General features: G+C 44.3%; 1 protein-coding gene across 3 annotated transcripts in view; it reads left to right on the plus strand.

The window, feature by feature from the left end:
- The window catches only part of LOC139755110 (GTP-binding protein Di-Ras2), a 358,074-nt gene that overhangs the window by 47,358 nt on the left and 294,372 nt on the right, over positions 1–16,344 (plus strand). Inside the window, exon 2 of one of the 3 annotated variants that reach the window (XM_071673246.1) lies at positions 12,359–12,415. The exons of the other annotated variants lie outside the window; for them this stretch is intronic. The gene's annotated coding sequence lies outside the window, so the exon portion shown is untranslated. The remainder of the gene's footprint in view (positions 1–12,358; positions 12,416–16,344) is intronic. 3 annotated transcript variants of the gene reach the window in all.

Below are 16,344 nucleotides of genomic sequence, written 5' to 3' on the forward strand. Positions count from 1 at the left end.
GATATTGAACTACATCAAACATCACCATCATTGATATTGAACTACATCAAACATCACCATCATTGATATTGAACTACATCAAACATCACCATCATTGATATTGAACTACATCAAACATCACCATCATTGATATTGAACTACATCAAACATCACCATCATTAATATTGAACTACATCAAACATTCTTGACACTGTACCTCAGACATCAAACACCCTCGATAATCTATCCACACAACATGAAACTGCCTTTGCACAAAGTCTCGTAACATCTTTCAACATCTGTATATCTCGACCTCATCACACATTCGTAGCATTACCTCACATCAGGCAGCACACGCCCGCTCATGATGGCCAAGCGTAGAGCGTCCCTCATCAAAACGCCAAAAAAAAAAAGTCAATGAGGAGAATAATCTTTAGTTCCCTTATGAGGTGGTCGCCTCACTCCGTTGCTCGCGCGTCCCAGCGGGAAAATATTTGCTTTAGTCTCTCGTCACCAGACGGACTCGAGTAGTGGAGATAAGTCGTCTTCTGATTCCTTTTTTTTTTTTTCATTCCTTCCTTTCCCGATATATATATATATATATATATATATATATATATATATATATATATATATATATATATATATATATATATATTTTTTTTTTTTTATACTTTGTCGCTGTCTCCCGCGTTTGCGAGGTAGCGCAAGGAAACAGAGGAAAGAAATGGCCAACCCCCCCCCCCCATACACATGTATATACATACGTCCACACACGCAAATATACATACCTACACATCTTTCCATGGTTTACCCCAGACGCTTCACATATGTATATATATATATATATAAAAAAATATATATATATATATATATATATATATATATATATATATATATATATATATATATATATATATATATATATATATGTGTGTGTGTGTGTGATTATTACACGAAAGTGCACTCGGGAACTTTTCGTGTTTCATTTTTTTTTTTTTTTTTTTTTTTTCCAAAAGAAGGAACAGAGAATTGGGCCAGGTGAGGGTATTCCCTCAAAGGCCCAGTCCTCTGTTCTTAACGCTACCTCGCTAATGCGGGAAATGGCGAATAGTTTGAAAGAAAGAAAGAAATATATATATATATATACCCTCGTCCCATTTTGATAGCGTCTCTTCATTTTAAATGTATATATCCCCCTCAAGCTTTTTTTTTTTTTTTGTTTTGATAGCGCCTCTTCATTTCAAACCACTTGTAAATTTTTTTTTGGATGTTTTGTAACTTTTTTTTTGTATACTTGTAAAGGTTATCGTCCTCGCTGATGTTTCTAGCTTCAAGAAGTCTGTCTTTTGTTCTGTTGTTGGGGGGTCGCTGACCATCCTGGTTCTGTGCTAACCTCCGCCTCATCTTCCATCCAGATGCTCGCCCTCTTCTCGAAGCTGGTTTACCCACCACCACCTCCGCCTCCTCCCACCACCGCCTCTATCTCTTCGGAATTTCTCGCAGCCTCGAGAGATACAGTCTGGTTCAGGGGTCTGTGTCTCTGAGTGTTGCCTTACTGAGCCTCCCTCACACAGATCATGTGTCTCCAGCCGAACAGAGACTCAGCCTTCCTCATTCTCTCCTTCGAGAGATCCTTCTCCTTCTAATATATATATATATATATATATATATATATATATATATACAACTCTTTTTTTCGTCCCAACGGTCACTTCTCTTTCTTCCAGACTAATTCATTCCAGGAAGCCTAACGCCACACGATTCCTAGACATCATTAAACACTCGCTCCTTGTGATCCTAGCAGAGGGGGACGCCAGCAGAGGGGGACGCCAGCAGAGGGGGACGCCAGCAGAGGGGGACGCCAGCAGAGGGGGACGCCAGCAGAGGGGGACGCCAGCAGAGGGGGACGCCGGCAGAGGGGGACGCCAGCAGAGGGGGATGCCAGCAGAGGGGGACGCCAGCAGAGGGGGACGCCGGCAGAGGGGGACGCCAGCAGAGGGGGATGCCAGCAGAGGGGGACGCCAGCAGAGGGGGGACGCCAGCAGAGGGGGACGCCAGCAGAGGGGGATGCCGGCAGAGGGGGACGCCGGCAGAGGGGGGACGCCAGCAGAGGGGGACGCCAGCAGAGGGGGATGCCGGCAGAGGGGGACGCCGGCAGAGGGGGACGCCAGCAGAGGGGAACGCCGGCAGAGGGGGACGCCAGCAGAGGGGGACGCCGGCAGAGGGGGACGCCAGCAGAGGGGGACGCCAGCAGAGGGGGACGCCGGCAGAGGGGGACGCCAGCAGAGGGGGACGCCAGCAGAGGGGGATGCCGGCAGAGGGGGACGCCGGCAGAGGGGGACGCCAGCAGAGGGGAACGCCGGCAGAGGGGGACGCCAGCAGAGGGGGACGCCGGCAGAGGGGGACGCCAGCAGAGGGGGATGCCAGCAGAGGGGGACGCCAGCAGAGGGGGACGCCAGCAGAGGGGGACGCCAGCAGAGGGGGATGCCGGCAGAGGGGGACGCCAGCAGAGGGGGACGCCAGCAGAGGGGGATGCCGGCAGAGGGGGACGCCGGCAGAGGGGGACGCCAGCAGAGGGGAACGCCGGCAGAGGGGGACGCCAGAAACAAAGGGGACGTGTGTTTACGATCTCTCAGGACCCCCAGGGTGTAAACAAAGGACGTGGTTTACATTTATAGGGATTCGCTGAAGGATTGAGTTCGAGTGTTTGACTCTGGTGGACACTGTGGTGCTGCTGGCGGGATGGGCTCTCGTTTGCTGGCCTTTCCTTTGTTCCCGACGCTGCCTTGTAAACACGGGAAACGCGCGCGCGCACACACACACACACACACACACACACACACACACACACACACACACACACTCTCTCTCTCTCTCTCTCTCTCTCTCTCTCTCTCTCTCTCTCTCTCTCTCTCTCTCTCTCTTTCTCTCTGTCGTGAAGCCCCATCTCTTATACAGTGTGTGTGTGTGTGTGTGTGTGTGTGTGTGTGTGTGTGTGCATGCGCGCGCGTGCAATTTACTCAATACAACCAAAGATACGAGTAAATTGAATAAATCACAACCATTCTCAGTCACATCTCCTTCATCGTTCTGGAGATAAAGTTCCATTAATTAGTTTATAACTTGAAGTAAATATGCATTTGATGACGAAGACTTACTGGACGGAGGATATCTGAGCTACCACCGAGGAAATTAATTTCCCTCCACTGCATAATGCCTGGAAATGTATATATATATATATATATATATATATATATATATATATATATATATATATATATATATATATATAGAGAGAGAGAGAGAGAGAGAGAGAGAGAGAGAGAGAGATATTCCAGCTCCGGGAGTAATTTATTGCTATCTTAATCCACATATCCTCCTTTTACTGCGTCACACATACACACACACGTACGTATATACAGGCAAGAGATCAGTCGAGAAGACGTATTAACATCACCATTCTAGATCCTGAGAGAGAAAGAGATAGAGTCTCTCCGACGAGCATTGAGCATCACCTTAACCATGTTATCAAGGTGTCGTGAGTTATCCATCCATATACCCGACAACCTTGTGTGTGTGTGTGTGTGTGTGTGTGTGTGTGTGTGTGTGTGTGTGAGGCTCGTATCATGACCCCGGGAATCAAAGGGGTTTTACCTGGGTGTTAATTAGCCAAGAATGTTAGGTAGGTGGACAAGGGAGGGAGTGATGGACGGAGTCGTAATAAAAAGTGAGGTACGGTTTTTTTTCTCCCCCTTTTCAAGTGGGTCTGGAATGTGATTCTCTGGTGTCAAAGGCGAAGGAGCGTGTCTTACGCGTGTAAAAGGACGCATCGGAAAAGGATATTTTTCATATGTTTTCTACTTTTCTCCTGGAAACTGAATTCTTTAATCTTGTAAGAAGGAAATGGGTTACGAATGACACAAGAGGATCCGTGTGGATGAAGCTAAGGGAGACCGATCGTAGTGTGAGACTGTGGTATGCTTTGAATAACCTCAGAACTCGAAGGAAAATATGATGAACGTCTGAGTAACATCCAGGCGAGGAATACACACACACACACACACACACACACACACACACACACACACTCTCACTCACACACACACACACACACACACACACACACACACACACACACACACACACAGATGTACTTTTCATGGCGCAAATCCTTACTCCTCAGTGCGAAAAGCACCAAAAGGGAAACCAAAGTAAGCCAGGATCTACAGACACATCCTATGGTATGCTGAGGGCGCCCCTGCTACGCTTCCCCCAGGTGTAGGAGACACGTTTTGTTGATTCAGAAACATGTCCCCTTAGGACAGGCAGAGCTCATGTTTATCCATGGCATCTACAAAGCAATATTGTTTACGGTAGGAAGAGATTCTGGTGCGCAATTTTCTCCAACTGAACCTCGGATGATTGAGTCCCCATCCAGCCATCCTTTATCCTTCTTTCATGTCCACTCCGCCATGGAAACGAGTCCTCGGCGTCATCCAAACGATTTTTCTCTCTCCCTTGTCGTTAGTGGTAACAAAGGCGTACGTTTGAGAGGTTTTGCGTTGTATCTGCGCTGCTTCGAGAGGTTCATCTCCCTGCGTGGGAGATAATGAACTGGGGGAAGTTTTAATTGGGGGCAAATTACCAATTAAGTAGAGTGTCCAATAACAGGGGAATATGAGATATGGTTCATGGAGAAGTGGATATCCCATATATATATATATACAAATTATAGAAAGTGCTCAGTGTTATGTCCTCGCTAATTTGGAAAATCTGAATTTTACGATAACGAAGATGGAGTTTCCCTCCTCAGAGAAGACGTAATAAGTGTATTTTTAGTAAAGAAATTATCTCATGGGTGTGTGTGTTCAGGGGTAGGTGGGATGGGTGTGTGTGTTGGGGCACTGACTCCCCTCTTCAAAAAGGATGTGTAATGAAGGTACTACGGAATGAAGCTATTACAGTAGTGATGATGTAAGTCGGATGAAAGCCACTGTGTATTCACGACGGCTTATGTATTACGTCAACACCACCTCGAAGGAGTACAGTGGACTGTCGCTGTTTAATGTTCGTTCGTATTCCACTGCGTAGACTCGCTCGTTCGTATTCCACTGCGTAGACTCGTTCCTTCGTATTCCACTGTGTACACTCGTTCGTTCGTATTCCACTGTGTAGACTCGTTCGTTCGTATTCCACTGTGTAACTCATTCGTTCGTATTCCACTGTGTAGACTCGTTCGTTCGTATTCCACTGCGTAGACTCGTTCGTTCGTATTCCACTGCGTAGACTCGTTCGTTCGTATTCCACTGTGTAGACTCGTTCGTTCGTATTCCACTGTGTAGACTCGTTCGTTCGTATTCCACTGCGTAGACTCGAGGAGAGTCATCGTCTGCTCAAGGTAGCGTGAACACAATTCATGAATCATTCCCGAGTGATGTTTTGAGAGTGTAGGGTGTCATGAATCATCCTCTCCTCTCCAAATGGAATGGAAAATGAACATCTCGAGTTCTCGCACCTTTTTATGTGTTTACTTTCGAATGAATTACGCTCACGCAGTACACCCGCACGAATCATTTTACTCTTTCCTTTTATATTTTTCGTAAACTTTTGTTATGTTTTAGCCAACGGTGTTTTTATTCGCACTTTCACAACTTTTGTGTCCATCTTTCCCCAAATGGTAGATGTTTCTTTATGCATTTGATATCACAGGGTGGTCGTGGCTTCGATTCTTAATGAGCAGGGCGTCGACTTCGTAGACATGTCCTTCAGGTAATTATAGGTCACTGGACCTTACGTAACTCAAGTTGTAAAGTGCTACGACACACGTAAGGTTTCATAAGCACGACGTATAAAGAAAGTCTAAGTTACTCCTGGATCTCACTCGTCTCAGTGTCACTTAAACGAAAATGAAAGGTTTCGTAGACGTGTCTGATAAGGGAACCACAGTTCACCAGAGCTTGCTTCTTCATAGGATATAAAGGGACGCTGTATCGACACCCTCAAGGTTTCACAAGACTCGTATCGCATAGGAATCTAAATATAAAGTCGTTGATCCTCACTTGTTCCACGTAAAGTAATCGATGACGTCCCCCGGCACCAGCGAGAGGTTTTGCATACGTGTTGGCGGGACGCCAGCATCTCCTCTTCGTCAAATGATACAGGAATTTTAACGTATTTATGATTTGCAAGAAATGTCTTTTCAGGGGTGACATTGCTTACACGAGTTGTGGTTTTACGATATGTTCCATAAACGTCATATATTCCACAAACGTCATATAATTCATAAGATCTAATTTGTCCTATTGGACGGAGATATCCTAAAGGAATCTCACAATGTTTTTTTTTTTTTCTTAAAAGAACGTGTTGTGGTGGGAGATTTAAAGGCTGCATCACTGGGAGTAGAGTCTCGTCCAAGAACTTCCCCACTGCAAAGGAGTCCTCATTACCTTGCTACTGGAAGTAGTACAGCCTTGGGTTACAGGAGACTTTAAGGAAGGTCCTACGTATCACCACCATGAATCATAGACATTGGTCCTGGGATAATTATAGATAAAGATAAACACTATTGGTCAGATGGCCTTTTCGTTATCACAATTTTCCTCTTTCGTTTCAAAGGAGAATGACATAAAATTGACTGTTGCCTCATTTGCATATTATCATCCTTTATAAGCAAGAACGTCGAAACGGGCGAGTCAGTCTTCGAAATAAATGAATCACGATTCATTGGCCTCCATAACCCGCCCTTCAGTGCAAAATAGGAACGAGATATTTTGGCATTAATGATCTCATTTGCTTCCCTACGTCACTGTTGTCTTCATTGAAATTAGAAATAGAATTTGCCTTTTAAGATGTAGATACTTGTTACATTAGACTCACCGAGTTGCTCTTGAAATACATACCTACCTACATACGTCCGTGCATACATACACACACTTGTGCACCTACATGCATATATATATATATATATGTGTGTGTGTGTGTGTGTGTGTGTGTGCATATACCTTATAGACGTAAGGTGGATCCTCAACGTGAAAATATCAAAATATTAGTCAAGTTAATGTTATCACTCCATTGAATCATGTTTTGGTGATGTGATCCACATATACACCAACTTCTGTTTGTCCCGTAGAAATATTTGCTTATAGGTGGGTAGGATCAACAGCAGTAGAGGAAATGATCCAGTGTAGGAAGGATTTGAGAAGGGTATACGAGGGGCAGTGAAAGTTTTTTTTTTAGGAAAGCCGTACGTCTAATTGGGCCATTTAGGACGACTGTTGTTAAGAAGGTGATTCAAGTGTAAAACGATGGTTAGGATGTTGTTCGAAGTGTGGTTAAGTGACTGTTTGGGGAGGACGGTTGATGGAGTTGATAGTTGAGCAGTGGCATGCAGTTAAGTCTTCCATTAGCTCGCTGGAAATGACCACACATAGACTATGTAGGGAGGGTGGACAGTCCATCATAGAAAGACGAAGTGATACCTGACAACGTAGAATATGTGCACGGGAGGTGAAGAGCCATGAAGGTGTTTGACTACAAGCACTACATGGGAGGGATCAGTCTGAGTGCATGCACTACATGGGAGGGATTAGTCTAACTACAAGCACTACATGGGAGGGATCACCGAGAGGAGAGCTAGTGGTCTGTGGCGAAGTTATCTGCCGGAGGAATGTAATCGTATCCTGAAGACGCGATAGGCGAAGACGAGACAGTAAATGGACGTGGCTCCATCTGCCGGAGGACAGTAATGGTATCATACACTCTTGATATGTATACATAAACTCGCGTTCGCTTACAGACCAGTACCTTTAAACCATTACACACACACAACCATATATATATATATATATATATATATATATATATATATATATATATATATATATATATATATATATTCCTATGAGTCCATAGAGGGCTGGTTTTCTTAAATGCACATGGAATTGAATACGACAGCTTATTTAGAAGTTGTTAATCTTTCGCTCTCATATTTCCTCAGTATTATTCTGCCATTAGGTCGGTACTCAAACACCAGTTGTCCAAAGTTATTCATATATTTCAATCGAGCTTTCACCTTCACAGAGGCATCATAAGGAATCTACAACAGAAAATAATATCCGTATCACATAACTTGGATGTCATATGTAAAACGTAAACAGAGTATAATAAACTCTCGGGAAAATAAAACAACATAGTACATAAAAGTAAGGGAAAACACTGAAGGTGAAAAAATTAACTATCATGAAAGGTACATGGAAACAGAAGTATAGAAAAATATAGTTAAGGAAACAGAACAATATGAAACGAGGTAGGAATATAGAAAGTCCATTACTAAATACACCAAGTTGGGCAAAGCGAGATCGTTTTTGTCCTGATGTGGAGCTGGGGTCAGGTTGGGCTCGTCTGATTCTCTCTGACCTTCGTAACCCAGGACCAGGTTGGTCAGCCCCGCATTCCTGCCGTCCAGAAATGGCAGACTCTGTAGCTTGTGGCGGGTTAGTGACGTGTTCCATCCGTCCTAAAACGGCATTAGGTCTACGTCATATTGGCGGGTCATCAAAGAGCTGTATGGCGGTGGTCATGTTTGTCTGGATGTTGGTGACACGTGCTTTCTCTGTAATATGAATGGCTTCTGATATCTGTAGTCTCCTCCGATCACTGCAACTAGTAGTGATTTTGGTGTTATTCACTATAATCTTCTTCGTTAGTCTCGTTCCATGCTTTGGTTCATGATGTTTGACTCCAACTTCTTGTAAGTGGAGCGAGAGGCGGCGGCTCAGGGTGCAGGTTGTATGTCCAATGTAGTTTATGTTGGTGGGGATGACAGATCCCAATATTGCATCGGTACTTGTATACCACATCAGTACGATTCAAACTTCCAGAGCGACCTGCCATATTGTTGTTCATGACCAGCGAACATGTACCCGGATTGTTGTAGTATATTATCAGACTGATATCCTTGTTTTCATCAATCACTTTGCAGTTTCTGGCCAGAATATCTCGCGACTTCCTCGTCCTTTCGATATGTTGTCGTAAATGTGTTCCTGTAGTAAACTTTGATGCTGTCACGTCGATGTTGTCTGTCTGCCACGAGATGTTGGTCTAGCATCTTGTTCACAATGGTATCAAATTCAATATCTGAATATCCATTGTTAATTAACATCTGCCAGAAACGTCGAAGTTTTGATGAAGTAGTTGCCAGGTTGAGCACACCTTAATCAGGTCTTGTCACGTATGCACGAATGGCCCTCCTCTTGTAATTTTGAGTGCATTCACATATTCCATTCATACATTTACCCTAGTTGGTGGGCTTTCTGTAAACGTCGGTGACGACAGAGATCCTGTTGTGGCACTTGCCATCGCATCCAAGAGACGAATCTTACCATTATCTTTCAACTTTTATTATAAATCTTCAGCTTGACGTTTCTTGGAGTCAGTTTCGGAGGTTTTCCAGTGAATTTAAGTTACCGACGCAGTTAGAAATGTCGTCTTTATAGCTGCAGTCAATCTAGGGTGTCATGCTCTTAGGCTCGCAGTACTGTAGTAGTCTCAACATAGGATATGAATACCTGCGCAAAGGAAACACCTCAGAGTTGGACCCCCCTGTGACTATTCCATCCACCTGCCGATCAACCTTGCCTCTGTGAGACCCGTCGGGTGATATACCCACCACAGATTCCAGTGGTAATATACGTGTTTTTCCTGACCCTCCCACAGTTTCATCAACAACATGTCAAAAACCAGCGAGAGTATGAAGAGTGGGGAAAACTGTCAGATCTGCTCGGCCGTAATTGGGTGTTTTCGTTAACAAAAGCATGTGTGCATTTTAGTGGGGCGTGGGGGGAAACGTGGAACACTATAACTTCGTTGATATACAACCAATAACTGAGTTTTTTTTCCTTTTTTTTTTAACATTCGTTTCTTTTCTAGTGCTGTTCATTTGGAGAGAGCAAATAAAAAAAAAGAATGGGTTGGGGTGGATAATCATTATTCGTTTATTTTCCAGTGCTGTTCATTTGGAGAGAGCAAATAAAAAATGGAGAGGGGGGGGGGGGGTGCATAATCATCATTAATTACGATTAGGTAACTTAGATTAATCACGCTTCAGTAATAACGCTCCGGTCACTGAATGTAATAAAGTATTCAAGCGATTAGCATAAACACCAGCACGGTACATTGAAGTACGAGGAATTGCACTCATTACCATGATAATCCAATCTTATATATGTGCATTAATTGGTGATGGACACGAGCCTTGAGACTCGTTAATGAAGAGCAGTAATGAAACATGACGTTTTCGTCTTTATAATGAAATTCTCGGCGTTCTTCATCGCCTCCATGTTCTGTTTCAAGACGAGTTTCGCATTATATCACTGAATAGCTTCGTATTCAACACACGCAGTCTAAGCTACACGTCGCCAAGTACCACAGCCACATTTGCAGTAGCAATGATTGGTCTCGGGGAATTATAAAGGCGGTTGGTTATATGTGAGTGTTGTCTTGGGTCATCCAAAAGCATTCTTTCGCCATCAGGTCCACGCCAGTCGACCACCACTACGTTGTAATGATTTGCCAACCTAACGGCAGTTTGAACAGTCAAGACTCGAACTGGTGATATTCGGCACCTCGTATCCATCTTGCTCCAGCTTAGCCCGAAGCTTATTGAGCAACTTCTGCTCATTAGTTTGGGTCGACAAGTACTTGTGTTTGTGTAGTGTTCATACCATCTGACAGGGGCAAATGCAGTGTGTGACCTGAAGCACTTCTGTTCCGATATTTCAAGAGCTTCTGCCTTAGTATTTTGGGTCTAGCTCCATACCCAACAGAGACAATGGTGGCATGACCAGCCATCCTAGTCCATCGCATATCGAGGTAAATGGGTTAGTATTCCATCCTATATTTTCCCAGTCTCTCCCAAGGGACTCGAAGTGAGAGGAAACCATCGTCAGGTACGTACACAGCACCGTCAGGCAGGTCTTCTTCAACATCACGCCTATATCTTTCCACAGAACACTGGCCAATGTAACTTTGTCGACATTCGGCATTGCTTAGCTAGACTGAGACGGAGAGAGAGACGCATACTTGAATGAATACACCGTCCAGTTCGTCACTGTTTCGATCATTTGGAATCAGATTCGATTCCTATGGACTCGGAACCAACTAGTACCGCCAATTTCTTGTTTGGACATTGTGGTCCAGCATACTATCAAGACTTTTTCCTAACCCACACTGACAGCTTGGTACAAACTCGCAATCGTCCTTGGCACAGACACCTACCTGTGTCAGTACTGTGAAAGGTGATAACCTTGGGAAATGATGACCCTGAAAATGAAAAAAGATTTCTGCGTCACTTTGTCGCGTCATTTTTTAACTTCACTGAGATAAAACCTTGCATGACATTTACTGTTAGCTGGGACGGCATAGGCAACTGAAGACCCTAGTTAAGGCCGTCTTGTTAACGCTCGCTATATACAAATCCTTAAGGGAGGATGAACAGCTGGGTTGACTGTGGATCGACTGCCTCAACCAGGGGTTGGTCGATGAAATGGGTACCTTGGTCAGGCCCTTAGGATATATATATATATATATATATATATATATATATATATATATATATATATATATATATATATATATATATATAACATTAATGGGATGGCCTTGATTAGGGCCTCAGTTGCCCGTGCCGTCTCAGCTAACATTAAAAAAATCAATGGATATAACATCATAGAACCAATGAATACGCAGGAATTAGCACAAAGATATTGTAAATCAGCGCATTATCCAGTAAAGTATATGTTGCTATTTGAGTATTACCCCTAATTGGCTAGCCAACATTATATCTTTGCCGAAGCAAAATTAACACATTCCATTCATCAGATTTTTTTGGGGGTGATTTAGTGTTATAATAAGCAATCTTTTTTTTTTCTTTAGATATGATTTTACTAAATTGGTTACTAATGAGACTTGTGGTGGGTTGGGTGTCCTTGAGACATAATTGGACTGGATTGCTGGTTAACTGGACCTGGGGTTGTATAATCCTCCTCCTCCTCCTCCTCTCCTTTTCTTCTAATACTGCTACTTCTTTCTCTTGTTTTTCTTCTACTTCTCCTCGTCCTCCTTCTTTCTCTTCTACTTCTCCTTCTCCTCCTCCACCTTCCTCTTCTACTTCTCCTTCTTCTTATTATTATTATTATTCTTATTCTACTTCTCCTTCTTCTACTTCTTCTTCTCAACATTATCATCATAGATACAACTTTATCATGATCAATTTCCATTTCATTCCCTCTGTGTCATTGAATATATCATCATCATTGATGTTATCTTATCAGCTGTGCTTCGAGACTCATCACCAATCTGTTTTTCTATCTACCAACAGGTATGTACCGTTTGGTGTCTCGAGGTCTCCATAGGCTGTGATGACATTTATCCTGAGGTAAGATAATGTAACTTGTAAGTCACTGTATTTTCTTGATTAGATAGATTATTATTATTATTCGGATAGCTTGTGATGTAGCTGACGCTACGTCACTAACGCGGGAAATGGCATAATATGTATGAATGAAATTATTGTCATGTTTATGATATAAATTTAGAGGGTAGAGCAAGAACCGAGTTGAGTCGTGCTTGTAATATATAGGTTCGAGCCAGAGGAACGATAGATCGTGCTTGTAATATAAAGGTTCAAGCAAGAACAGAGATGAATCACTTACAATATAAAGGTTAGAACGAAGACATGGATGAATCACGTTTGTAAACGTGAGGATTAGAGCAAAAACAGAGATGAATCATGTATGTATCGTTATGTTTCGATCAAGAAAATAGACGAACCACATTTCAAATCTAAAGGATCGAGCAATAACACAGATGAATCGTGTATGTATCGACATGTTTCGAACAAGAGGAGAGACGAATGACGTTTCAAATCTGAAGGTTCGAGCAATAACGGAGATGAATCATGTTTATATCGTCATGTTTCGAACATGAAGAGAGACGAATCGCGTTTCAAATCTAAAGGTTCGAGCAATAACAGAGATGAATATTGTTTATAACATCATGTTTCGAGCAAGAAGAGATACGAATCACGTTTCTAATCAAAAGATTAGAGTCAGGACGGAGGTAATGCCTTTAGGATTCACCTCGAGTCCATCTAATTGGAGATAAAGGCAACGTAAGCTTTCGAAATTGCCCAGATGTGAGGCTCGACACTCGACACATCATATCCTGGCCAAGCGAGGCATATAAACTGTGTGGTGTTCCTCTTGGGGGGTGTTTTAGGGGCTTCATCTGTCTCGCATGAGGTTTGGGGTAGGGGGTTGGTGGGTCGTGTACAAAACTGAGTCGTTGCCTGAATGGAAAAGGGGGAAGGAGAAAGGACGGAAGGAGAGGTGGAAAAGGGGAAGAGATGGTGGAATGCACCCAACACAGAGGCAAGACGCTTGCTTTGCAAGAGGCTGTGTCGACAGTGGCTCACTCACTGTGTCCGTGGACATTGTGTGGACACTAATAGACACACACACACATACTGTGGGGTAATAGTGGTCAATACACTATGTGGATATTGGCCCAGATACATGGTCACTGCTTCAGTCACTATCTGGGTGTTGACCCTGATCCATTATGATCACTGGTCCACACACTATGTGGATATAGGCCGTTAATCTTGAAGGACACTAGCCTTTACACTATGTGGACAGTAGCTCTGATTCTGTGTGGACGCTAACGCAGGCACTGTGGGTAACAGTGACCAAAGACACTGTGTTTACGTGCAGGGGCCTAGAACAGCATGGACATTGACCCAGTCACAGCAGAGACTAATGGCCTCGTTAGTGACGATCGTTTCTTTGACCCGTGGAACTAATAGGTTCACGTGAAGAGCAATTGACTCTTGTTTTAAGAGGACACACAAACACTTGATAAACCACGAACCAAGGCTTTAAAGACGTACAGTCTATTACTTACAACCGCCTCCTAAACTATTTAGCATTGCAGTTTGACTGAGCCAGTCACATTACCTTGTGTTGGCAGAGCCAGGGTTGAAGTTAACCCGTCACTCAAAGTTAACCAAAGTTGAAGTACAGTTACTTATGAAGTACAGAGGCTTGGGGGGTGGGGGCAATTTCCTTCCCCCCCCCCATTTTCAACGTATAAAAAAAAGATTGCACAGAATATTCATATCATGCAGAAGTATTTCTCTTTCATCTAGATGTTTATAAAGTCATTCACTTCATTCATCAGAAACATTCATTTCGACATAACACACAGAAACATTTCATTTAGAAATAGTTGCATTTAACAAAAAAAAAAGATGTTCGTTTTCGAAATGTTTTTCAAATCTCTGTATATTTCTTACATAAGTATTTGTTGTCTTTGTGCAGAGGAATTCAGCACTTGAGAATCCAGTTGTAAGTACTTTAGAACCCAGTTGTAAGTAAATTGTAAGTACAACCCAGTTGTAAGTGCAACCCAGTTGTAAGTAACAGAGAATCCAGTTGTAAGTACAACCCAGTTGTAAGTAACTGAGAATCCAGTTGTAAGTAATCCAGAACCTCCGTTGTACGTAATTGAGGACCTGGTTGTAAGTACTTTACAACCCACTTGTAAGTAAATAAGAACCCGGTTATAAATCCCTTTGTAAAACTTAAGTTTCAGTCGTTTTGAAATCCCTCATAACAGGATCAGATACCGACCTGCCATTCGTCCTTATCTCCTAGAAGCCTCTTATCAAGCCCTTGAACCATCCCTCCTCCTGCGGGAGCCATGTGATTTCCCAGGAAGGCCCAAGAGCCACTCCTCCCGAGGGAGCGACCTAATGTATTTTGAGGTCTGTCGTTCGATGGCCCCGAGGGAACGAGGAGGGGAAAAAAAAGAGTGTGTTCCATCGAGACATCCCCACCAACTCTAGCCATTACCCCACCTCCCAACTCCTCCAGGCTACGGGCCTGTGTTGGGTTCACGTGGATGTACGTTTTCCTCGGTTATTTACGCCATATTCCACCCATATCGACCATAGATTCTGGTATGCGTCATACTCGCACCCGCATCGGCTGGGGCAACAGGAGGATGAGTACACACCTTTGCCGCCAGGCGTGTGGTGGGAGGGGGACGTCATCTCTCACACTGGCATTACGACAAAGCACAGAGCATTGTACGCGGGAAAGACATGAGACATGGCAAAGTAGAGAGGATGTTTACCCCCCTTTGACGCTGCCTCTTTAGCGTATGACGAGTGTCTGAAGAGTCATATGGTGGTACGAGTAAGGCTGGAATGATAACTTAATATTACTTTTAAGTTAGCGCGAGATTTCACTGGATTAAGATCAACGCCCTGAGCCGATGTGTAGAAAACCTAGAAATCAACCAGCCATGTCCCCTCTTGGACACAAAGTGAGGTTCCTGCTGGCAGTGTGTGAACCAGGTAGACAAATTACCGTACACCATCACTGGTCTTATGGAGAAAGTGAGGTCTGTCCAGTTCATGATTCTACGCAACTGCCCCTTCGCTCGAACCGCGTCTGGCCCGGCGAGAGGAACAAGGGTTATGACCATCTAACACGACGCAGTTGAGCGGATGGGAATAACAATACAGAGAGGGTCTGACGCGTGTGTCCAGCGAATTATAGTTCCTCCTGTTAGACGTCGCCTTTATGTAGTTACCCGACTCGTAGTAATGTTGCGTGGCAACAGGTGGCTGCGTGGCAAACGGTGAACGTGTGTGTGTGGTGAAGTTGGGTCCAGTGGAAGCTGTGTGATTTCGCGCATTGTCTGTCTGTCGGCTCCTCGCAGTCTCTCTCTCTCTCTCTCTCTCTCTCTCTCTCTCTCTCTCTCTCTCTCTCTCTCTCTCTCGTGCAAATGGAGCCGAACTCCCCAGCAACTGGAGCCACACAGCACTTGCTGAATAGGAGGGCAGCAATTCCATGGTTTTTCCCCTCCTTCTCGGCCGTGGCTCGCTCGAGAGAGGCTGACAGACAGTCTATTGCAGACAAGGAGAACCTATGTCGATAAGTTGAAGTCGTCTTCATCTCTCCGGTGCGTCAGGGGATGACCCAGTGTCGCGAACTGAAACCTTACGTCTGCAGACGGCGAGACTTGGTGCCCAGCCTCCCCCCCCCCCATCTGCTGTGGTTCACTGATGGGAGATGATGGGGTCCTGGCCTCCCCCCCATCTGCTGTGGTTCACTGATGGGAGATGATGGGGGTCCTAGCCCCTCCCCCCATCGGCTGTGGTTCACTGGTGGGAGATGGTGGGGTCCTGGCCTCTCCCCCATCTGCTGTGGTTCACTGGTGGGGAAACATGGGGTCCTGGCCTCCCCCCCATCTGCTGTGGTTCACTGATGGGAGTTGATGGGGTCCTGGCCTTCCCCC

Source organism: Panulirus ornatus, chromosome 18, assembly GCF_036320965.1.
Source record: "Panulirus ornatus isolate Po-2019 chromosome 18, ASM3632096v1, whole genome shotgun sequence".
NCBI lineage: Eukaryota > Metazoa > Arthropoda > Malacostraca > Decapoda > Palinuridae > Panulirus > Panulirus ornatus.